This window comes from Camelus ferus, chromosome 1, assembly GCF_009834535.1.
Source record: "Camelus ferus isolate YT-003-E chromosome 1, BCGSAC_Cfer_1.0, whole genome shotgun sequence".
In the NCBI taxonomy this organism is placed as follows: domain Eukaryota; kingdom Metazoa; phylum Chordata; class Mammalia; order Artiodactyla; family Camelidae; genus Camelus; species Camelus ferus.
The window spans coordinates 74,033,716-74,058,867 of record NC_045696.1 but is presented as its reverse complement, the minus strand read 5'-3'; the positions used below and the strand labels follow the sequence as shown (position 1 = coordinate 74,058,867).

The following is a 25,152-nucleotide window of genomic DNA, read 5'->3' as shown; positions in this document are numbered from 1 at the left end:
TGCATAGTTCACGGAGCATCCAGCAGGGTACTCAAAAGTTTTGCCTCAGCAGTGAGGAAAATTAACCTTTGACTTCATTCTGCTCTGATCCTGCCTAACAGAGCTTAAATGCAAAACCCAAAATGAATCCAACTATTGCCAAGTAACTTAACTGTATCCCCAGAACAAAGTACAAAAATATTTCTAAGAATAGTGATTTCTAATTCTGCTCTTCCAATTGTCACATATATATATATATGTATATATCTCTTTTAAAACTTCTCATTATGGAAAATGTCAAACAAAATCAAAAGAAAGAAGAATAGCATAATAAATTCCCACAGATGCATTACTCAACTTCAACAATTGTAAAGTTTATAGTGTACAATTCAATGCTGTCTATGCTGTTAACCACACTCCCACCACATCAAAATCGGATTATTGTGAAGCCAATCCTTGGTATCATATCATTTCACCTACAAATATCTAAAGACAAGGTCTCTTTTTAAAAACATAATCACAGCATAACTTCACCTCAAAACATTGATCATAATTCCCTAATATAATCAAATAGATGATCAATGTTCTAATTTTCCAAATTATCTCATAAATATTTCTTTATAGTCTATTATTTGATTAAAATGAAGTCAATACTTGCATTTGCCTATTGTGTATCCTAAATAGGGTAACTTTATAATTTATTGTCCAAACTGGGACAATATCTGTGAGTGAAAAGGAGCACTATTAATAATTATGCCAGAAAATCAGCTTAAATCACAATAATCACAGGCAAACTGAAATGAGTGATCACCATATTCTTAAATCTTATATTCTTTCATTCATTTTTACCAGCACTCCCACTTGTCTGAAAAATATACACCCCTCCGCCATCATGCTTTACATACTTAGACTGAATTAAAAACTGGAATACTGGCCCTAAACAACAAATGGAGAAAAGCATCTATATCTAACTTATGTGTAGTCCCAGATACCAGATGCTAGAAGTTTTCCCCCAAGGACAGCAGGGGAGTAAGAACAAGTCTAAAGGGCTCCATGGGAATAAAGGGAGATCATGCAAAGCAGGCATGCGTTCCAGCTGTTGGAACTCTAACTACTGAGTGGAACAGATGATACATTCCAGGACATTTTTCCCTTGGGCCATGTAAATTTTAGGATTGAAATATCTAGCAGAATAAAAATAGGTTCTGAATAAAATTATAGCATATTGAATATGAATAAATTTGGCTCTAATAGACTAATAAAATAGACTGCGTTATCGTTTAGCCAGTTTTTACATAAAGGAAGCAGTATTATTAAACCCTCACTCCTTAAGCATTTCAGAGGAAACTTTTTTACTTGATTTTTCAGGTTTCTTATAAGTTAGTTTATTAGAGTAATAGGGGGAATTAATTAGAACAAAAGCATTATATTTTATTTGCAAATAGATTTTTAACTCCTTAAGGGCCAGGACCATTTTTTTCTTTCTTGTATTTCATCCAGTGATTGGAATATGAAGGATATTCATATTATGTGCTTATTATCATAAAAAGAATGAATGAATGAATGAATGAAAACATTTTATAAGCATAAAAAACATCTTAAACTTTTGTTTAGTCTTCAGTTTCTTTATTACTGAGTCTGCAGACACAACCAAAAATTTCAAGTTGTTTCTTGGAAATTGATCTATCTCTCTTGAGTATCCCACTGATAACATGAGCAGCTTATACAAACCACACAGAAAGGTATTGAGGCCTTCCATTTGCACAAGACAAGAGAGAGACCTTATTTCTTAATCTTTTCTTCTCTTCCTTGGTTCTCCTGTCTTTGCTAGTTACTTTTTAATGGTCATCATAAGTTTCTCTTAAATAGCAGTCTGTTGCTCAGACATTTCAACTGCGGCCATCTCCTTATAGGACATCATGAATGTTTTAGTTAGTTTGGGTTGAGAATTTCCCAGCCTTGCTTTTTTGCTTTTTCTTTATTTACTGCTTGACCCCATTGTTTCAGTTTCCAGTAAGTCTTGTCACTTCTATACTAATAAGAAAGAATGGAGTCATGCTGCCTTAGATCCCATACCTCATGAGGAATAGGTCTGCTGGCTATATATAAAGCTTTAAATACATAAAGCATCTTGTAAAAGAAATTATCAAAATGACATTGGTAATGGTTGAGTAATCTGAAAATTAAAGTACTTCCTAAGGGTCAGTCTAGGGAATCTTGGCTTTAATATTCCTGAAATGAATACTTATCAAAAGAAAAGTCCTTAAGATAAAGGCAAACCATGGACAATGAAGTATGGAATACTTGTTATAGCTTTAAGATACAGACCAAAGAATGCTACTACTTTTTGAGTAAATAACGTTTGAACTTTACTTACATACATTGCTACATCTCCTTACCTTTGGCCAGAAGATTCTCCTTGTAAGAGTATCTGTGTTATTATGTTATTTCATGCTGCAAAGACAGAGATACTTTGTAAGTTGGATCTCTTCAATCTTATGTCACTCCAGTTTTGTTAGTAATTTTTCATGCTAATCCTCATAGTGCTATATATGCATGCGTGTATTTGGGTATGCACATATTCATTTGTATGCACCCTTGTGAGATGCGAGCTTCTTTTCTTAATTCTTTATTAACCAAAGAGGATCGTACTTTTTCCCTCAAAGTAAGCCAAAGAGAATCATAACATTTTAATGTGGCAAAGTTCCCTAGAGATTTTATAGTTCAATGTCTTCATTTTACAGATGAAGTACCTGAAGCCCAGAGGTTAAATGACTAGGCAACTATTACACAGTGCAATTTAAATTGTCCTGCAAGCCTCAGAACATCTCATTCATTGGCCTGCAATGACCCTAGCCTTCTCCCACCTGGCCTAAAATTCCCATCAGCTTCACAATGCCTGACACTTAAAATACTTATATCAATTAATCAATAGGGGTTGGGTAACTAGAATCATTGTTCTTTTATGACATTGTTAGAACTGGGGCTGGAAAGAACTAAGCACAGTTTGTCTTTGATACTCCTTTCGGTCTCTTTCTTACTCTCTTGCTTTTTTCTTTTGCAGCCTCAGAGGACTCTTTAGCTTCTGAAGTCTGCTCCCAGCACCACTCCTACTGGGGTTTTTAATTCCCAGTAGTGACCCAGATCGTTCTACATTACCTCACAGACTAGCCAAACTTATTTGACTTGTGTTCTATTAATCTATGTAACCAGGCCCTGCTATGATAAACTATAATCTAGAGTCCACTACCATTTCTCCCAATCTTTCAAATAACCCATTAATATATGACTTGCTAGCATTTCAAATATCAAGGCATAATATAAGTTTCTCTATATCTCATGGTTTTAAACGTTGATCCTTCAAATGGAGTAATTCTAGAAAAGCAATGACTCCTAGGGAAGTATGTCCCCACACGAAACTCAATCCCTCAACAGTGTACATCAGCTGTCTAGCTGTCTCCCATCAGAATCTATGAATAACTTTTTTCCCTTGACATTCTCCTACATTAATCTTAAGGATTCAAGAGAGGAACATTTTAGTTCTTTATGCATAAAATAGCTTATGAACTTTTTCTCTGGCTAATCTAATTGGTCTCTATTTTAGAGTACCAATATGTTATTCATCATTCCTGATACTGTTGGTTTGGTTTTTTTAAGGCCAGCTGAAGTTTCTTTATCTTAATAATGTAGACAATTATACTCACTAGTAATAGTCACAAGACATTTACTGAATGCTTCCTGTGTATCATTTCGCTAAATAAGTACATGCTTTGTCTCATGTAACCATTTCAACAACATTTTAACCTATATGCTATTAATATCTCTTGTTTTGTTTATGTGGAAACTGCTGGGTGTGTGATCTTGGGAAACTCACTTACCTTTTTGGATTTCTCTAAAATGGGGATGATAAAAATACCAGTCTCACTGCGAAATCAATGAAATATCCACATAAGATGTTTATCACAGTGCCTGACTTACAGTAAGTGCTCAATAAATAACAGTAAGTATTGAGTAACTCATTCTAGGTCATAGAGCTAGTAAGCTTTAGAGATAAGGATCAAAGCCAGGCCATCAGCCTCCAGAGATACACTCTTCTATCTCTAAAGTGGTATGCACAGAACACTTATAAAGGTGGCTATTATCAAAAATGATTAACCTAGATTCTGAAACATGAAATCAGCTATATCTTACCATATGCCTTTCCCAAAAGAACTTTAAATTTGATCCCTTAAAATTTCATTTTTAGTTCTGCTACCTTCTTGAACAAATTTAAAATTATGCAGCAGCAATCTCACATCTATTTAAATACATTATAAATGCTGACACATAGATGTCATCAAAGAAAAACTTAAGTCCAATACAAAATTAACAAAGCCATACACTTGAAGCAAGGAAACTCATTTTTTTTTTTTGAAGTGTAGTTGGCTTATAACATTGTATTAGTTTCAGGTGTACAGCAAAGTAATTCAGATATATTTGATTATTTTCCATTACAGGTTACTATAAAATATTAAATACAGTCTCCTGTGCTACACAGTAAATCCTTGTTGTTTATCTACTTTATGTATAGTAGTTTGTATCTGTTAACCCCATACTCCTAATTTATCCCTTCCCTTCTCTCTTTCCCCTTTGGTAACCACATATTTGTTTTCTATGTTTGTGAGTCTGTTTCTGTTTTATATAGAGATTTACTTGTATTATTTTTTAAGATTCTACATGTAAGTGCTACCACATAATATTTGTCTTTCTCTGTCTGATTTAATTCACTTGGTAAGATATTCTCTAGGTCCACCCATGTTGCTGCAAATGACAGTATTTCATTCTTTTTTGTGACTGAGTAATATTCCATTGTGTGTGTATTTATATATACACACACACCACATCTTCTTAAGTGAATCATCTGTTAATGGGTACCTGCGGTTGTTTCCATGTCTTGCTATTGTAAATACTGCTGCCATGAACATTGGGGTACATGTATCTTTTTGAATTAGAGTTTTCATCTTTCCCAGATATATGCCCAGGAATGGGATTTCTGGATCATATGGCAGCTCTATTTTTAGTTTTTTAAGAAACCTCCGTACTGTTCTCCATAGTGGCTGCACCAATTTATATTCCTACCGCCAGTGTAAAAGGATTCCCTTTCTCCACAATGTCTCCAGCATTTATTATTTGTAGACATTTTAATGATAGCCATCCTGACCTGTGTGAACTGATACTGCATTGTAGTTTTGACTTGCATTTTTCTAATAATTAGCAATGTTGAGCATCTTTTCATATGCCTGTTGGCACATTCTGTATGAATTCTCTGAAGAAATGTCTATTTAGATCTTCTGCCCTAACATTTTTCACAAAACTAGAACAAATAATCCTAAAATTTACAAGGAACCATAAAAGATCCAGAATTGCCAGAGCAATACTGAGGAAAAAGAACAAAGCTGGAGGCATAACCCTCCCAGACTTCACCCAATACTACAAAGCTACAGTAATCAAAGCAGCATGGTACTGGCACAAACGCAGACTTATAGATCAATAGAACAGAATAGCAAGCCCAGAAATAAACCCACACACCTACAGTCAATTCATCTATGACAAAGGAGGCAAGAATATACAATGGAGAAAAGACAGTCTCTTCAGCAATTGTTGTTGGGAAAGCTGGACAGCTGCATGTAAATCAATGAAATTAGAACATTCCTTCACCGCATATACAAAAATAAACTCAAAATGGTTTAGACTTAAATATAAGGCATTACATCACAAAACTCCTAGAACAGAATATAGGCAAAACATTCTCTGACATAAATGATAGCAGTTATTTTCTTAGGTGAGTCTCCCAAGGCAGCAAAAATAAACAAATGGGACCTAATCAAACATAAAAGCTTTTGCAGAGCAAGGGAAACCAAAAACAAAATGAAAAGACAAACTCTGGAATGGGAGAAAATATTTGCAAATGATGCAACTGGCAAGGGGTTAATATCCAAAATATAGAAACAGCTCATAAAACTCAATACCAAAAAAAACCAAAAAACAAACAAACAAACAAACAAAAAAATCAAAAAATGGGTAGAAGAAAACTCATTTTTTGTTTCAGCAAAGGTTCAAAAGTTTTGGAAAGAAGACTAAGTTTAACAGAAGAAATATTGAGATAATCTCTGTTTGGCAAGTGTCCTATTGATGTGGGATTTTTTGGAAGTTTGGGAGACTTTCTAATTGGTCTTCAGATAAACTGATAGCCCTTGGTTGACTGTAAAAAGGCAAGACACTTAGGGAAGTTTCAAAAAGAGGAAGGAGAGTTTGAGGTTCCGAGTAGAAGATCATCAGTGACTGAGCATTTCCTGGAACAACTAGGGTAAATAGTAGCTGTTATGGCAAGATCTTTCTCAGTATTCCCAAGTGATCATCATCAGAACCCTGTGAGAAAGGCAGGGCAGCCATTATTACTCCCTCTGTCACCAATGAAGAAACTATAGCTGATGAATTAAGGTCCCAAGGCCACATAGCTATTAAATTGATAAAGAACCTGGACTAGAATCTAGGTTTTTCTCATTCCTTGTTCATTGTTCTTTCTACCACGTCACACTGATTCCATATCTCTTTTTCCAATTTAGACACGTTTTGATTATAAGAAAATCGGCAACTCTTTATTTAATATGGAATCAAAAGATATTTTCACCATGTACTAGAGAAATGATCTGAAAATCATTTTATTCCCACTGGCCATTAGAAGGGGGTTTACTTTCAGGAGATGAAAGCCGCATGTAATGTTATTTAAAAGTTTCTCTGTTGACTTCTACAAGAAAAAATTGCTAATCTGGTCTTGCGTCCTCTAAATATCTCTTAAAATCATATAAAAACTGTGAAAGCACTATCCATCTTATACATTAATGTATTTTATATGTAAGCTGTAGTTTTCTTATCTTTAACCTTTTGTAAGGGTTATTCTGCACTTCTTCTTCCTCTTTGACAGCTAAAGCTATTGAGTGCAAAGAAATCTTTCTTGTAACTGGTGTAGTGGTCAATTAAATACATAGGGATTTTTTCCTTCTATATACACTCTTCTCTATTTTTGTAAAGTCAAGCCTAAAGCAACTTCTCCTTGCTCAAAAATAGCGTGACACAGTAAAGAGTCCTGAGTGGATTGAGGTCATTTAGGTTCCTGAGCAATAGAGCAAGCACCAGGAGACTTGCATACTGGTTTTAATGAATATCTTAAAAATACATTTGCATAGTTCACATTCTAAAACCTTCTGTGTCAAACAATGAGCCTTAGAAACTGCAAAAGAAAACGCAAGCCACCATCTCCATTACTTCATCCTCTTCCTCTCCCCTACCTCTAGCCTCACAAGTGTGAAGATTATTGATACTGGCAAGTGAACTAAAAGAATTAAAGTCAGTATTCCCAAGAAAGTTATATCCATTTTCATTACTGAAATTAGTCATAATTACTGTAATCCATCTTTTGTAATGCAAATACATTTTCTGGAAATTGCAAAGAAACTGTAGACTAAGATATAACTTAAAAATCTATAGAGAAAGTCTAGTATAATCTCTGAGGGTTGTTTTTTCACTCAATTGATTTTTATTTAGAAAGAAATGTGGTTTATAATTTGATATTAGCATGCATCAAAGAAAAACTAGAAGGGGATTCCAAAGTAACAAAACTACAATGGCAACTAAACCTTTTTCTGTTTTTAATGTGAACAGTTGGGGGAAGGGAAAAGAGAAAGGACCAATGGGCTGCTTGCTCCTAAGGCAACGTTTTGTTGACAATGAGAGAAACAAGCCAGGTACTGAAGCCAAGACATTCTAAAGAGAGAACATGGCTTCTAGGAAGTGATAAAATTTTAAGCTAAAAGTTTTGTGGGTTAATGGAAAAAAAAGTGAAGGATTAGTGAGGAAGGTAATGGATTGTACCTTAAACATTTATCTCTATACTTTTTTTCTAAATTATCATCTTTAAAATAGTGATGGCTTAACATTATTTGAGCTCAACCACTCAGGAAAACTTATTTTTATGTAAAATAAAAATACATAGAAAAATAATAAGTATATCACAGAGGCATTAGAAGAACACTACTACTTAGAAATCCCAGAGAATGGTTCTATAACTTAAGCCTTTCCTTTTGGAACTAACAGCAGTAGAAGTTATTGTTACCTGGTGGCAGTATTCCTCAGTAACAGAATAATCTCTCTGAAAACTGATACTAACATCTTGAATATAGAATCTAAAAGTAAAGACATGAAGTGATGTCTCAAGAATTGCAGACGTATCTTTTTTGCCTAGACTGAACGATGACGTGCTTGTCTGAGGTTGCCCTTTATTTACTTTCCCCTACCCAAATTAGTAAAATCTGAAAGCATCATTATGAAAAGCTAGCCTAGAGTTTCAAGTATATTTACTTGATGTAGGTGAGAACTCTACAAAGTAATTGAAGGGCCAATTTATAGAGCAAGTAACTGGATTATTAAATAATACTTAATTTAATGATATAAAAACTCAGTTAACAGGAATGTGAAATTGATGATTTGATGATCTCATCCATATTGCCACTAAACTGAACAGGCCATGTGGCCCACATATTTATTGCTTGGTGATTGGCTATTAAGACAAGCAAGGGCATTAGATCAAGATAATGGAGTAGTAGGACACAGAACTTACTTGCCCCAAACAAACACTTCAAAAATACATCTACATGTGGAACAATTCTCACTGAACACTATCTGGAGACTGGCAGAAAGACTCCTGTACAACCAAAGCTGTAAGAAAAATCCACACAGAATTGGGTAAGAAGAGAAGAGAAACAATCAGATCAGGACCTGAGCCCCTGAGAGGGGACTCAGAGGAAAGGGAGATTACACGGGTGGAGATCATCCCTGAGGAGGGAAACGGTTTAAGCCACGTACAGGGTGCTCCAGCCCTGAGGTCCAGCAAAGGGAAGATGAGCCCCTTGGTTGGTGGGAGTGCTGATGGGACTCACAGGAGAGCTGTGGGAAGCATGGACTCCACTCAGGAGGAGCGCATCTGTGCTTGCTTGCTTCTGACGTAGGGTGGAGAGTGTGGCTTGAGAACGCAGGTGTCGGTGACTGGATCCTGCTACTGCACTAACACACGCCCCAGCCTGGGTTGAGCAAATGCTCCAGCACTACTTGCTTCATGTGGCAGCTCCACATCGGAAAGAGAGCTACCAGGACTGGGGAAAGACCTTGGCTGTGAGATGCTGAGGCAACTCAAACCTGAAGTGGTCTCTAAGCAGGGTGGGGGAAGCCATTGCTGGCACTTACATGAGTGGTGCATCAGAGACAGCTGGAACATCAAAGGGCTGCCAGACTGCTACAGCCCAATGCCCAGGACCTCCCTGAGCCCAAGCCAGCCCCTCTTATTCCAGGGCTGCTGGGAGCAGGAAAAGCTTATACTTCAAGGGAAATGAGTCTTCTCAGACCCTATCCTCAAGGCTTTTGCTTCAACAATATGGGGCCTGATCCCACCCCTGATAGGGTGGTGATGGCCACTGAGCAGAGGGGAAGCCCAGATGACACCAGGGTCTGGCTCTAGCCCCTTCATCTCCAGTTCCACATCCAACCAAGGTGATACCTGCCAGCATACCCTGAGAAAAGACACAACTTGTGTTCATGTCAAATATAGCTCTCCCACAAAAGCTGCTGGGCATGTGAAACTATATAGGGATGCTCCTACATAAGGACACCCCATAAGACTGCAATAAGCAACTGTTTCACTTAATTTCACAAAGTTAAGCAAAATGAGAAGACAGAGGAACCTGTCTCAACTGAAAAAGCAAGAGAACATTCCTGAAAAACAATTAATGAAATGGATATAAACAATTTACCAGATAAAGAATTCAAAGGATTAGTAATAATGATGCTAACTGAATTAGGGAAAAGAATAGAGTGAGAATTTTAACTAGAGAATATCCCAAAAAAGTCAGATTTTTGTCACAAAACCAGAACAAATAATCCTAAAATTTACATGGAACCATAAAAGATCCAGAATTGCCAGAGCAATACTGAGGAAAAAGAACAAAGCTGGAGGCATAACCCTCCCAGACTTCGCACAATACTACAAAGCTACAGTAATCAAAGCAGCATGGTACTGGCACAAAAGCAGACATATAGATCAATAGAACAGAATAGCAAGCCCAGAAATAAACCCACACACCTACAGTCAATTCATCTATGACAAAGGAGGCAAGAATATACAATGGAGAAAAGACAGTCTCTTCAGCAATTGTTGTTGGGAAAGCTGGACAGCTGCATGTAAATCAATGAAATTAGAGCACTCCCTCTCCCCATATACAAAAATAAACTCAAAATGGTTTAAAGACTTAAATATAAGGCATTACATCACAAAGCTCCTAGAACAGAATATAGGCAAAACATTCTCTGACATAAATGATAGCAGTTATTTTCTTAGGTGAGTCTCCCAAGGCAGCAAAAATAAACAAATGGGACCTAATCAAACATAAAAGCTTTTGCAGAGCAAGGGAAACCAAAAACAAAATGAAAAGACAAACTCTGGAATGGGAGAAAATATTTGCAAACAATGTGACTGACGAGGGCTTAATTTCTAAAATATACGAATAGCTCATACAACTCAGTAACAACAACAACAACAAACAATAGCCAAGACATGGAAGTAACCCAAGTGCCCGTGAACAGATGAATGGGTAAAGAAGATGTGGTATATATATACAATGGAATATTACTCAATCATAAAAAAGAATGAAATTCTGCCATTTGCAACAATATGGCTGGATCTAGACAGTATTATGCTTAGTGAAATAAGTAAGACAGAGAAAGATAAACATCATGTGATATCACTAATATGTGGAATCTAAAAAATAAAACAGATGAATGTATATAACAAAAAAAGAAACAGATGCACAGATATAGAGAACAAGCCAATGGTTACTAGTGAGCAGAAGGAAGGGAGGATGGGCAAGTTAGAGAATGGGGTAGAGAGACACAAATCACTACATATGAAATAAATAAACAACAAGGATATATTGTACAGCATAGGGAAATATAGCCATTATTTTGTAATAGCTTTAAACGAAGTAAAATCAATAAAAAAAATATTGAATCACTAAAAAGAAACACAAGCAAGAAAATAATGAATATTGAACTCATCTGTGATGACTATTAATACGATACTATGAGGGCTTCCATTAGTGACCAAAAGCAGTGCATATAGGTCTTAGGATTTTCTGTATTTCTTCTATATTACTTTTCCCATACAACATAACTTCTAAATAATAAGTTAGGACTGAAATGCTTAAGGTTCTAAATTAGTGCTGAAATTTTGGCTGCCCACTAATTTTTGGTTGTCCCTTCCAATAACAAACTTAAGATCAACCATAAGGAAAAGAAAACTCTAAATACATACACTGTGCTATGTCAGGGATTTTTGTTTATAGTATTAATTTAATATTCACAACCATCAAGCATGGAAAGTGTTATTAGCCCCATTGTCTGCAAGAGGAACTTCAGGCTTGGAGAACTTAGGGAATCAGTCAGAAATACATCAGTATTAAGTGATAGAAGCAAGAGTTGTCTCCAACCACTCCCCTTCTCCGGTATTTTTAAATTTTACATTTCGAAATTGAAACATCTTTTTTCTGATTATACGATCATTGTAAAAATTAAAGTCATACAAAGTTAAAGGGTCACCTCTCTGCCAATTTATGCACACTCACGCACACACACAAACATACACTCACACCCTGAAAATGACCATACAGCAATCCTGACAGATTGCTCCTTCCCTGGCAAGAAGCATCGCTGATTGTAAAGTTATTTTAATTTTTATTGAGTTGAAGTCAAATCTGCTTACTAAGTCTGCAGAATAAATAAAATTTTCCTTCTATGTTGAAAGCTTTCCCAATACTGTATTTGAAAACAATTCTCATGCCCCAAATTAGAATTTTTTTCTTTAGGTTTACTATGCCCAGTTCCTTCAGTTTTCCCTCTTTTATGATAGGATTTCCAGCTCTATAATTTTCATGGATTATATTCTGGAATTAAATATAATATCCCAGATATGATTGATCAGTTGCAGAATATTTGACTCTCTTACCTTGGACATTTCATTTTAAAGCACTTTCTTGAGCATATTACCATTATGACTAAAATCTAAATGTGCATTTACTTTCTAGGCATCTATATCAAATTTTTCACTTTTAATGAACTTACAGCCAATTGAAACCCTGAAGAAATTTTGCCAGATCTCCTTTCTACATTTAAACACTTGTTTGTTTTAATCTAATTCATATCCTCTGTGTTAATTGTGAGGATGTTCCTACTATTTACCTATAATCCAAACCTGTCAAAAATTTTTGAGTGAGTTCTATCATCTGGTATATTAGTTTTCCCTTCTGGGTTATGTCACTTCCAGTTGAATCCATTCACTTCCTATATCTTCAGGTCACTAATAAACATGTCAAACAGGTCAGGACAAAAGTTACAGCCCTGCAGTTTGTCACTCAAACACCCTTCTAACTTGATATGAATCTATTAATCAGCTGCCTTTGTGTACCATGCAATGGTGCAATAGATAAAAATTACTCATGGTATTGGTATTTTGAATTAGCTTAATTCCTCCACATTTTACATAATGATTGTAGCATCAAATATTATAAAATTATATACTGATTGTATTCAAGATGACACTATGGGCCATCATTTTTTTGTTCATAGTTATGTATTTATTACAGAGCATATTAGAAAAAAAAATCACTGGTACATTACAAACTTGTGACCTTACAGATATTATCATTTAGCACGAAGCTAAGTTTAAGTAAAACAAATCAGTTGATGTTAAAGAAAAAATACAAATATAAAAGTAGAGATGGTACATGAATATGGTGGCAAAAAATATGAAGATATTAAGCAAATGACTGAAAATAGAAAAACTCTGCAGAGTTTTATAGTTTTCAATATACAACTACATCATCTGATCCACATAAACCACAATAGAGAATCAATGAGAGACATCAACAAATGCCTATAGAATTTGTTGGGCCACTATTCTCAGTCAGTACGTTTCAAGAAAGATAGGAAAAGAGTTTCACACAATTTTAACTTGTCCTAAGCAAACCTCTACGGTTCCTGGGAATCAACAACTGCCTCTAATTCTCTATGAAAGTAGGCAGGGTTAAAAATCTAACAATAGAAATGTACTTTTCAGTATTTTTTCCTAAAGTGCTCACAAGCCACCTGTCTAATAATCTGCTCTCCACTTGGGTATGGCCTAAAGCTTGTGAGTCTATGATTTCTAGATATATTTTACACCCATTATGAAAATTGGAACATTGCCTATCTCCAGTCTTTTGACACTTCTACTATCCAAAATTCCTCCAAGATGCCTAGCAATATCTCCTAAGTCGCAGATGGATTTTTTTTCACTCTAGCATGTATGTATTTCATTTGACCCTAAGGACTTGAATTAATTTAGACCATCTGTATGCTCTCATCAATCAGTCAATAAACATTCTGAATACTAAGTACTGAGCAGTATGTTTAAAACTGTTTCCCCTGGGGAACTCAGAGTTTAGCAGGAGAGAAAGATATGTAAATAAATACATATTTACTTCAACATGACAAGTGCTACAATTGAAGTATGTACAGAATGCCATGTGGATACAGAGAAAAAACTATCCACCCGTGTATGGCTTTAAAAAGACTGAGATATTTAAGTTTTAAAGACTGTCCATGAACTCCCCAGGCTAAGAGGAGGCATTTACACAAAAGGATTAGTAGGTTTAATATTCAGGAAACACTAAGGAGTTTGGCAAAGCTGGAGTTCAAAAAGCATGAAAGGAACAGATGAGATGAAAGAAAAGCTCAAAACATACCATAAAGAGCCATATGTGCCAACGTAAGAAGTCTGAGCTTAATTCTATAAATCACAGAGAACAAAAAATGTTTTCAAGCAGGGGAATGACAAGATTTATTTTTAGAGAAATAATTTGTGGGAGTAAAGAAGTTCTCTTCTTTACTTGATTGGAGGGTGAGAGAAGAAAATGTATGCCAAGCAGCAGAATGAATTTTTAAGGAGGCTGCTGAGATAATGCAGGCAAATAATAAAAAGGGCCAGAATCAGGGTGTTGTCCTATCCTATTTGTGCTTTCAGTTTCTCATCAGCACGTTCTTCTTCCAATTTAATTATTAGTTTTGACATAATAGGGATTAATTCTACTATTTCTCCATCACCTATTAATGTTAGAATTTTCTCCAAGTAAGAAATGTCACCTTCTTTTATTGTATTCATTCTTAATATCATTACAAATATATTTATTTCAAAAATACGCAAAACTTTTAAACAATCAAAAGCCAATATTTTGTTAGTATTTTCTGTATGCTTCAGATTACTCTAGGCCTTTATCCTTCCTGACACTATTAGACATTTTGGTTATCCATCTATTTGAATTTGATTACATATATGTGACAAAATTTGCTAGATGCCCCCCAATACGTCTTCCTCCTTTTAATTTATTAATAGAACACCCAGATTCTAGGTAGAAACACAGATATCCAGACTAAAATTTGAATTTCCTAGTCTTCATTATAGCTAGGTGTGGCCATCTGACTAATTTCGGTCAAAGGAAGGTAAAAGGAACTAGTACGTGCAACTTAAAGAGTATCCTCATAGTGTGGAGCCATGTCCTTCTTCCTTTCTTCCTTCTTAATGGCTGGAAGTAGAGCAGCTACATTGAACTATGGGGTGATCCTGAAAATAATGTCTGTATGCAACAGAATCACCAAGAAGGCTGGATTCATGAGAACCTTATAGAGCATGGACACTGTGCCAGTCCTGGACTATCTATCTTCAGATTTAACAGGAAAGAGAAATCAATTTTTTAAGTTAATAAAACTTAAAGTTCCTATTAGTCAAACCTAATCTCGAAGTAATACATATCTCCTCTTTCAAATTTAAATCTCTTCCATCTTCTCTTTAAAGATCATAAAGTACAAGTGGAAAAAGAAGTAAAAACATCACTGGGACCCTTCCTCCATATCACCCAATACTTATATACCACGTAAGTTTTATTTGGTGCCTTTGTTTTCTTCCCTCGTTGGAATAATCTCAAATTGTAAAGCCAACATGTTATTTGAAGGACTTTCATTATTATTGAGCCATCATTTCTTTCATTTTTTTGCTTCCAATTTTATTGAGATATAATTGACATATAGCACTGTATAAGTTTAAGGTGCATAGCATAATTATTCAACTTACATACATCATTAAATGATTAACACAATAAATTTAATGAACATCCATTATCTCATATAGATACAAAATTAAAGAAATAGAAAGAAGTATTCTTAGGATTCATTATCTTAACAACTTTCATATATAGCATACAGCAGTGTTAGTTATATTTATCATGTTGTGAATTACATCCCTAGTACTTATTTATCTTACAACTAGGAGTTTGTACCTTTTGATTACCTTCATCCAATCCCCTGCTTCTCACCCAGCCTCTACCCCTGGTAACCCCAAATCTGATCTCTTTTTCTACGAGTTTGTTCATTTATTTATTTTTCTTTTCCATTATGGTTTATTTCAGGATATTGAATATAGTTCCATTGTGCTATAGAGTAGGACATTGTTGTTTATCTGATTTGTTTCTTTTTGAAGTATAAATGACCTACAGCACTATGTTAGCTCCTATTACATAACACAGTGATTTGATATATCTATATATTTCAAAATGGTCACCACAATAAGTCTAGTATGATCTGCCACCATACAAAGATACATAATCTTTACTATAGTTTCCCCCACTGTACAATTCACACCCATGACTCATTTACTTTGCAACTGGAAATTTGTCTCTCACATCTTCTTTATCCATTTACCTATTGATGGGCAATATATCACATCTTCCTTATCAATTCATCTATTGATGGACACAGATTGCTTCCATATCTTGGCTCTTATAAATAATGCTGCAATGAACATAGGGTTGCACATATCTTTTTGAATTGGTGTTTTTGTTTTCTTCAAATAAATAACCACAAGTGGAATTGCTAGATCATATGGTGGTTCTATTTCTAACTTTTTGAGGAACCTTCATACTGTTTTCCATAATGGGTGTACCAATTTACATCCCCACCAACAGTGCACAAGGGTTCTCTTTTCTCTACATTCTCACCAACACTTGTTATTTGTTGTCTTTTTAATAACAGCCATTCTGACAGATGTGAGGTGATATTTCATTGTGGTTTTGATTTGCATTTCCCTGATGATTAGTGATGTTGAGCATCCTTTCATGTGCCTGTTGACCATCTGCATGTCTTCTCTGGAAAAATGTCTGTTCAGGAGGTGGTCTTTGCATTTTGTTGATAATTTCCTTAGCTGTGCAAAAGCTTTTTAGTGTGATTATTCCCACTTGTTAATTTTTGCTTTTCTTTCCCTTGCTTGAGGAGACATACTTAAAAAAAAATTACTATGGTTAATGTCAAAGAACATACTGCCTACGTTTTCTTCAAGAAGTTTTATGGTTTCAGGTCTTACATTTAAGTCTTCAATCCATTTGAATTTATTTTTATGCATGGTATGAGAGAACAGCCCACTTTGATTCTTTAGCATAAAGCTATCCAGTTTTCCCAACATTACTGAAGATGCTCTATTCCTCATTGTATATTCTTGTCTTCTTTGTTGTAGATTAACTGACCATAAGTGTGTACGTTTATTTCTGGGCTCTCTATCCTGTTACATTGATCTATGTATGTTTTTGTGGCAGTAACATACTCTTTTGATTACTGTAGCTTAGTAGCATAGTTTGAAATCAGAGCACATGATACCTCCAGCTTTGATCTTCTTTCTCAAGATTGTTTTGGCTATTTGGGGTCTTTTGGGTTGCCATCCTTTCTTTTAAATTCACTGGTCAAAGAAATCTATTTATCTTTTCTAAAAAGTCTAAGAAATCTACATTCTTAGAAATAGATTTCTAAATTCAGACTAACTGGATTCAAATCTGGCTCCTCTACTAAATTTTTGTGCAATGTTGGGAAAATTACTTAAATCTTTCTAAGTCTCAGTTTCTTCATCTGTAATACTGGGATAATAGTTACAAGAATTATATGAAATAATCAATGTCAAACACTTATTACAGTGTCTTTTATACTAACAACTGTTCAATAAATAAGACCCACCATTACTTAGCATGACTTAGTGGTCCAGACATTCCTACATTACCTTTTTTCAGGTTTTACAAAATCCAAAATGACATGGTTCCTGTATTAATGGTCTTTCACACTTTCATATCTTCAAGCAGTTGTCTCTCATTGATCAGATTAAGCTCATACTGGAGGTTTACTTCACTGCTTCCTCAACTTTTTAAAAACAAATACGAAGCACACTATCATTTCTTTAGTTTCTTTGAACAAGGTGTGCCTTTATGCCATTTCATTACTCAATTCTACTTCTAAACCCCATCCCACCCAGATCTTAATAATTACATCCTTGTCTTAACATTCTAGTTTACTTTCCTCATTACTTATGTTCTGCATTGGTGTGGAGACATTTAAGGCCAAAAGTGTTATTAATTACCCCTTTCTTATTTTCTCCAGTGAAAATGCATCTTTTCCACTATTGATCTGTCAGTGTTAGATCTGCTATCTTGTATATTATTTGGATTTAAATTTTTTGATAAACATTATCTCTATGTCTAAACCCCTTTTAAATTTGAGTTGAAAACTCTTTGAAAAGTCTGCAGGTTCTCTTCCAGGTTTTGCAATGTATATTCCAAATTTCCCAGGTTCCCAATTAGTCTGGAAAACCCTTTTTTATCCCATGATACTATATATTCAGTTAGCTATTCACTTGTAATATCTTCTCTTTTTTCACCATTTGAGTTCTCCAGGATCCCAAAGTCACTTATCAATCATTTTATGCTTGCTTTGATGGTTTTGATTATCATCAAAAGTAATGGTCAGCAGTTTCAATCACTTTCAGGTTTTCTATCTTCCTAGTAAATCTTCATGTAGCTACAACCATACCCATCTTCAATACAGAGTAAATAAACATTCACCATTAAGACTCTTCTTCCTAGGTCATTATTATAGGTTTTCTTAAACATATTAACTCCTCTGAATTCTTAATGCCAATTTTTAAATATGAAAACAATTCCAGTGAGGCTTGCAGTAATGTAAATGTAATTAAAAACCAATGTTCCTTCTGCTACACTACATTATCACAAAACTTCACTGACCTCAAACTCTTAAAATCTAGTGACTAAAACTAATACACATGGTATAATATAATAAACTTTAAAACTATAAGTTATAGGGGGTAGATGGGTATAGCTCAGTAGTAGAGAGCTTGCTTAGCATGCATGAGGTCTTGGGTTCAATCCTCAAAAAAAAAAAAAGAAAAGAAAAGAAATTATGACTGTAAATTATACTAATTTGTAAAAAACATTATGAACTAAATAAGATCTGTACTAAAATATGGATACAAACTGTAGAAAAAAAGAGACTTACACAAGTTAAAGAGATTAGGAATGATTTTATAAAGAAGGTGAAATTTTAACTGTGATTTTAAAAAACGGTCAGCATTAGGTAGGCAATACCTTAATGGAAGGTTTTCTAGGAAACTAAAGGCATATACTAGAAATATCTATGACACATTCCTCAGGAAGTAAGGACACCAGCCTAACAGAGCAGGAGCCATGTTTTATCACCAATCATGTGCTCTAAGTAGAAATGACTCATAGGATGGTTGACCCTGAGGCTCAGACATTGGAATGAGCAGGATACAGCACAGTGTTTCCTTAACTGAAACTCCACTGGCATAGCCTCAGTAGTCCTACAAGGTTCTCCACAAGATTTTTTTTTTAGATTTTTTTTAAGTCACTAGTTTACTAATAGTTCTGTGTTATGACAAAGTTTACCTTCTTACACAATCCCATAACTACACGGCCTCAAATCATGAAAACTCAGGTAACAAGACTCCTTACACTTACTACCTACTCTTCCTTCAATCTGCTCGGTGGGACTTAACAGTAACCAAACGGTCAGATGTGGTCTTAGAAAGGAAGAGTCCATCTCAGCTCCACTACTTAATAACTGGCAACTATTTTTTAAATTAATGTATAGTTGATTTTCCATGATGTGTTAGTTATAGCATAGTGATTCAGAAACACATACACACGCACACATATACATTCTTTTCCATATTCTTTTTCATTATAGGTTATTACAAACTACTGAATATAGTGCTATACAGTAGGACCTTGCTGTTTATCTATTTTATCTATAGTAGTTTGTATCTGCCAATCCCAAACTCCTAATTTATCCCTCTTCCCTTGTTCCCCTTTGGTAAGTATAAGTTTGTTTTCTATGTCTGTGAGTCTGTTTCTGTTCTGTAAATAAGTTCATTTGTGTCATTTTTTAGACTCCACATATAAGTGATATTATATATTTATCTTTCTCTGTCTAACTTACTTCACTTAGTATGGTAATCTCTAGATCTATGCATGTTATTGCACATGGCATTATTTCATCCTTTTTATGGCTGACTAATATGCATATATATATATATATACCATATCTTTTTAAACCAATCATCTGTTGATAGGCACTTGGGTTGTTTCCATGTCTTGGCTATTGTGAATAGTGCTGCTATGAACACAGGAGTGCATGTATCTTTTCAAACTACAGTTTCCTTCAGATACATGCCCATGAGTGGGATTGCTGGATCATATGGTAACTCTATTTTTAGTTTTTAAAGAAATCTCCATACTGTTTTCCATAATGGCTGCACCAAACTACATTCCCACCAACAGTGTAGGAGGGCTCCCTTTTCTCCACACACTCTCCAGCACTTATCATTTGTGGACTTTTTAATTAGTGGCCATTCTGACTGGTGTGAGGTGATACCTCATTGCAGTTTTGATCTGTATTTCTCTATTAGTGATAATGAGCATCTTTTCATGTGCCTATTGGCCATATGTATGTCTTCATTGGAGAAATGTCTGTTTAGGTCTTCTGCCCGTTTTTTGATTGGGTTTTAAGTGTTTTTGTTATTGAGTTGTATGAGCTATTTGTATATTCTGGAAATTAAGCCCTTGTCAGTCACATCATTTGCAACTATCTTCTCCCATTCCATAGGTTGTCCTTTCATTTTGTTTATGGTTTCCTTTGCTATTCAACGCTTATACACAACATTGTAAAATGACTATAACACAATAAAAAAAGGTTAAAAAAAAAAAAAAGCTTGTAAGTTTGATTAGGTCCCAGTTGTTTATTTTTGCTTTTATTTCTATTGCCTTGGTAGACTGAACTAGGAAAACATTGTTACAATTTATGTAGGGGAATGTTTTGCTTGTGTTCTTTTCTAGGATTTTTATGGTGTTATGTCTTAATTTAAGTTTTTAAGCCATTCGGAGTTTATTTTTGTGTATGGTATGAGGGAGTGTTCTAACTTTATTGATTTAACAAGCAACTGTCTGGCTTTTCCAACACCACTTGCTGAAGAGACTATATTCTTGCCTCCTTTGTCAAAGATTAATTGACCATAGGTGTGTGGGTTTACATCTGGGCTCTTTATTCTGTTCCATTGAGCCATGTCTGGTTTTGCACCAATACCACACTGTTTTAATTACTGTACCTTTGTAGTATTGTCTAAAGTCTGGGAGGTTTATGCCTCAGCTGCATTCTTTTTCTTCTCCACAGAATTTTTAAATTTTGTATTTTCATTTATTTTCTAAGAAAATTTTTATACTTGATAGCTATATCCTTATGACCACCTCAATACCAAGTATTGACAAAAGATTTTAGTACCCACATCTATGTATGTATCTGATTATCTTGGTGCTAACTAATTATTGAAGAACAAAACAGAAGTTGATTCAATACAGAAATGATGTATTCACATGAAACAAGGTCCAAATGGTGACATAGAGTAATGTATGATTAAACATTTGAGACAATTCAAATGGGGAAAAAGTGATACCACACAGTGACCCAGGCACAGCAAAAGCCAAATACCTATCTTTAAATCAATACTATATTCACCTGGTGACAGAGATTTGGTTTCAGCAAAACATCATCTGCCTCATTGAATTTTGCTACTTGAAATTTTACTGAATTTTCAGCTTTGTTTAAATTAAATATATAATTTTATAGGTTTTATGCTTGTACAAGAACTATAAATATAAGACAATTATATATAATTTTCTGTTTATTTTAATTTAGTAAAAATAATTTAAGTCAGCACTGGTCAGCAGTGAAAAATTGTGTTGTCTTTAAAAAGCAGTCTACCTAAAATAAAGAACTGGAAATACTGTATATCTTGATCTGAGTGGTAATTCAATGGATGAACAGATATTTACAAATTCACTGAACACAATATTTGTGTACTTTACTGCATCTATATTAAACCTCAATGAAAAAGTGGAAAAATAACCCCCCCCCCAAAGTAGTCTGTATATCTCTTAGGTTTGAGGAAACACTGGTAGAAGAGCTCTAGAACAGACAGATTTAGCTCCTAGTTGCAATTCTGCCACTTACCAGCTGGATAACCTGGGATAATTTCTTAACCAGTACAAGCTCTATTTTCTCCATCTGTAAAATGAGGATAATAATAGATCCTTGCAAGATGTTGTGAAGGTTATAGGAAAATTTTTCAGGTGAAATACAAAAAAAAAAATAGACCTAATATATAATATTGCTCACTAAATACTAGTGATAAAGAAAGGGAGGAAGTGAGGATGGGAGGGGGAAGAAAGCAAGCTTTGGCCTAACATGATACAGATATGCTAATATGTACTCACACACAACCACACAGACATGATTTTGAAGGTTTTAGGCAAAGGAGGACGATGATGAAAGCAGTCCTTTGGAAACTGCAATCTGACAATACTTTTAAGGAAGGGTTATAGTAGAAACCAGGGTGCAGGAAGTCTACTAAATTTCATCATAACTTTCAACAACCAGACTGTATAAATCAGTAAATTGCATGTCCCACAGTAAGCTACTGGAGAGCTTCAAAAACTATTGTCTATCTCGATTTTCCTCCAGGCTTCAAAAAGCATTTATTAAGTACCTATTTGCTGCAGAACTAATAAAAAGGGTCATGATTATGCTTTCCCAGGAACATATGAGCTAAATGGATACACTAAACAAATCAATAAAGTAGAAAAATTACATAATCATTTTAGAGTCAAGTAAAGAAATAATGGCTATAGACTTAAAACACCCAACTTATCCATTGTCAGCATTGCTTGGAAACCAGAAGCAGAGTGGGGGATATATTTCAGATAAGGTGGTCAGCAAAGCCCTCTCTGAGAAGATTACATCCAAGTAGAAGGAGATAAAGAAGCTAGCCAAATGGATGTTTGGAAGAAGAACGTTCCAGGCATATGGAAAGGAGCAAGCCTGGTATGTTCAAGGAAAAGCAAGGAACAGAATGAGCTAAAGGAAAGGAATAGGAGAAAATGGGATCAAAGAAATAGTGAGGAACAGAGCAAGGGGAATACACAGACAATGATAAGAACTTTGAATTTAATTCTAAATGAGATTTTAAAAAATTGGAGAATTTTTAGCAAAGGAGTGACCTAATCTATCTTGAGTCTTTCAAAAAATTACTCTGGCTTCTGTTTTAAGAAGGAACTGTAGTGGGGAAGGACAGAGGAAGGGAGAACATTTGGTAGGGGGATCCATGTAAGTAGACAGCACACTGGCTTTATTCTCTACTCTCAATGGAAGAGCCCTTAGAGAACCACTCTTAAGGGCTGAGAGAACTGTAGGGAAGAGAAGACAAACATTTTACTTCAGGTGGGCTTTTGCTGAACCACAAAAGCCAGAGGCCCATCTTGGTGTGACCACCAAGGTTGGAACTCTGAGAGAGTGACCCTGATATGTGACCCCCAGCATTTGGAAGTATTTAAGAACAGGAAGATGTAAGTTTGCCTCCCACCTGAAGATTATGAAGGTGGCTGGAGCTCCCCATGATGGCAGCAAGGAGAGAAGAAAGCAAAGAGGGAACAGCTTACCCTTTCCCCACTGTTAAGGCAAGGATGTGAGTTCCCTGTGGGTCACTGGGAGACCGCAGGAGGTAACCAAGCTCAAGCTACCCCACATAAACTAATATTCTGTCAGAAATAGAGAAACCCAGGAGAAAGGGAGAAGGTGTACCTCCAGGGGCAGGGGCTGAGGTTGGGTCATAAGAGCTCAGCCTGGACACATTGCTTACACAGTGCCCTGCCTTATTAGGGGGGCTCGTACAACCAGATTACATGTAGGATTTTTCACTTTTTCCTACACTCTTCATTCTCTCACCATCTACCCTAGAGGAAACAGAAAAAGTAGGAAAGGATAAAAAAAAATAAAGAGATCAAGTGAAAGAACAGGTTCGGCCCCACCTTTTCTTATTTCATGAACCCTAACCTCTGCTATATTCCTCCATAAGCATGTTGGAAAAAATACACCCAGAAGATAGCTCATCTTGAGGGCCATTGCTACTCATTTCTCCTTATAACCTAATTTGCATTATAAGGACTCAAGATAGTTTGCATAATATTTATAGATAAAATGATAGCCGATTATGGAAATTAGGTTTTTTTCTAAATAGAACATAGATAAAGGAGGTCATTCCTGTCTTCCATCTAAATATTGCTGTCTTTATTTGATCTTGACAGAAATTCACCTGCAGCTGCTTGCATAAAGTATAACAATGATCTCTTTACTCCTGTGGGGAGATAAAAAATGAGGCTTTAGAGTTTCAGCTACTCAGCACCCATGCACAGAGAGTCACTTAATAAATGATAGATGAGAAAATGATATACAGTGAATACATAAATATTAGGGGACGTCAATGATTACAGGGTAAATTAATATAGATAACTTGAATGAATATAGATTCATTCATTCAACAAGTACTTACTGAGTATTATGTGGTAGGAGCTGCATAGTCAATAAATTCCTTACAAATAAAATCGAAATAGAGGTAGGTATTTTAAAAGTAAACACAAATTATTACATAATTCTGAACTCAGACACATGCTATTAAGCAAAAGAACAAGATGTAGTGATGGAGAACTCTTTACGCTTGGGGCAGAGGGAACACTTCTCTGAGAAAGTGACATTTAAGCTGATAACTGAAGGATAAAAAGGAACCAGCAGATGAAGAGTTGGAGCAAAGGTTCTGATTTGGAAGTTCGATGTTTACCAGAAATTTAAAGAAAGCCAGTACGATAGGAACTTAGAACAGTGAACAACAGCGTAAGATAAAGTTAGATGGAAGATATAGCATGTGCCTATGGACATTCAGAGACGTGGTAGACTTTCCAAAGCACTTGATTGAATTTTATTCCAAGTGTAATGAGAAAACTTTGATGGGTTTAAACTCTGAAGACCCATATTTTATAAGATCACCTGGGCTGAGGGCTGTGTGGGAGAATGGATTGAATAGGAGCCAAAATACAGAACAGTGAGGAGATTACTGCAAAAGATCAAAGATGTCAATGTCTTGGATTAGCAGATAGCAGTGAAGGTGAAGAAAACTATCTTCCCCTCCAAACTTGTTACTTTTGCGACTTCTCATCTTCCTCCCCATCACCTGGAATCAGAACCTTGGCATCAACTTTGATGCTACCCTTTCTCTCCATCATTCATGTCCAGGATAGTGAAACATTAAGAGTACGTGCTCTGGAGTCAGAATAATTAGGCAAATGGATTGAAACAGTGTTACACAACATTTACCTGGTAGGTAGCTGCCATTGCTATGCTCTAGACTGCACATTGTAACTCAGGAATTCTTTTAAATTTCAACTCCTACAATGTGCAGGAATCCTGGTTGATCACACAGCAGTTTCATATACAGTCGGTCCAAATCAAGTAAACATAGCAGCAATGAGTCTGAGAATGGATATCTGATCCTCCTTGGTTATGCAGAGAAGACTACTGTTTCCTAAGTTGACTACAGTTTTCTCAATGAATAGTGTGCAGTCCTTCTTACACCACAAACAGTCATATAAATCGTGAATTATGGTGGCTCTGAAGCAAGATGAACCTATTTTAGGTTTTTATTTCTCAAGAAAATCTAAAAACCAACCCAGCTAGAGTTAGAGCTGAAGTTTCAGAAAGGACTGACAGAGTCTTGGTAGTCATAAGAAAGTGAGGAGGAGTGAGATCGCCGAGGAAGAGCACTTG

At 35.3% G+C, this 25,152-nt stretch overlaps 1 long non-coding RNA gene across 2 annotated transcripts in view; it reads right to left on the bottom strand.

Annotated features, from left to right (window-relative positions):
• The window catches only part of LOC116664911, a 127,056-nt gene that overhangs the window by 31,746 nt on the left and 70,158 nt on the right, over nucleotides 1-25,152 (bottom strand). For both annotated transcript variants that reach the window (XR_004321452.1, XR_004321453.1), the window contains one exon: nucleotides 2,379-2,433. This is a non-coding gene — a long non-coding RNA (uncharacterized LOC116664911). The remainder of the gene's footprint in view (nucleotides 1-2,378; nucleotides 2,434-25,152) is intronic.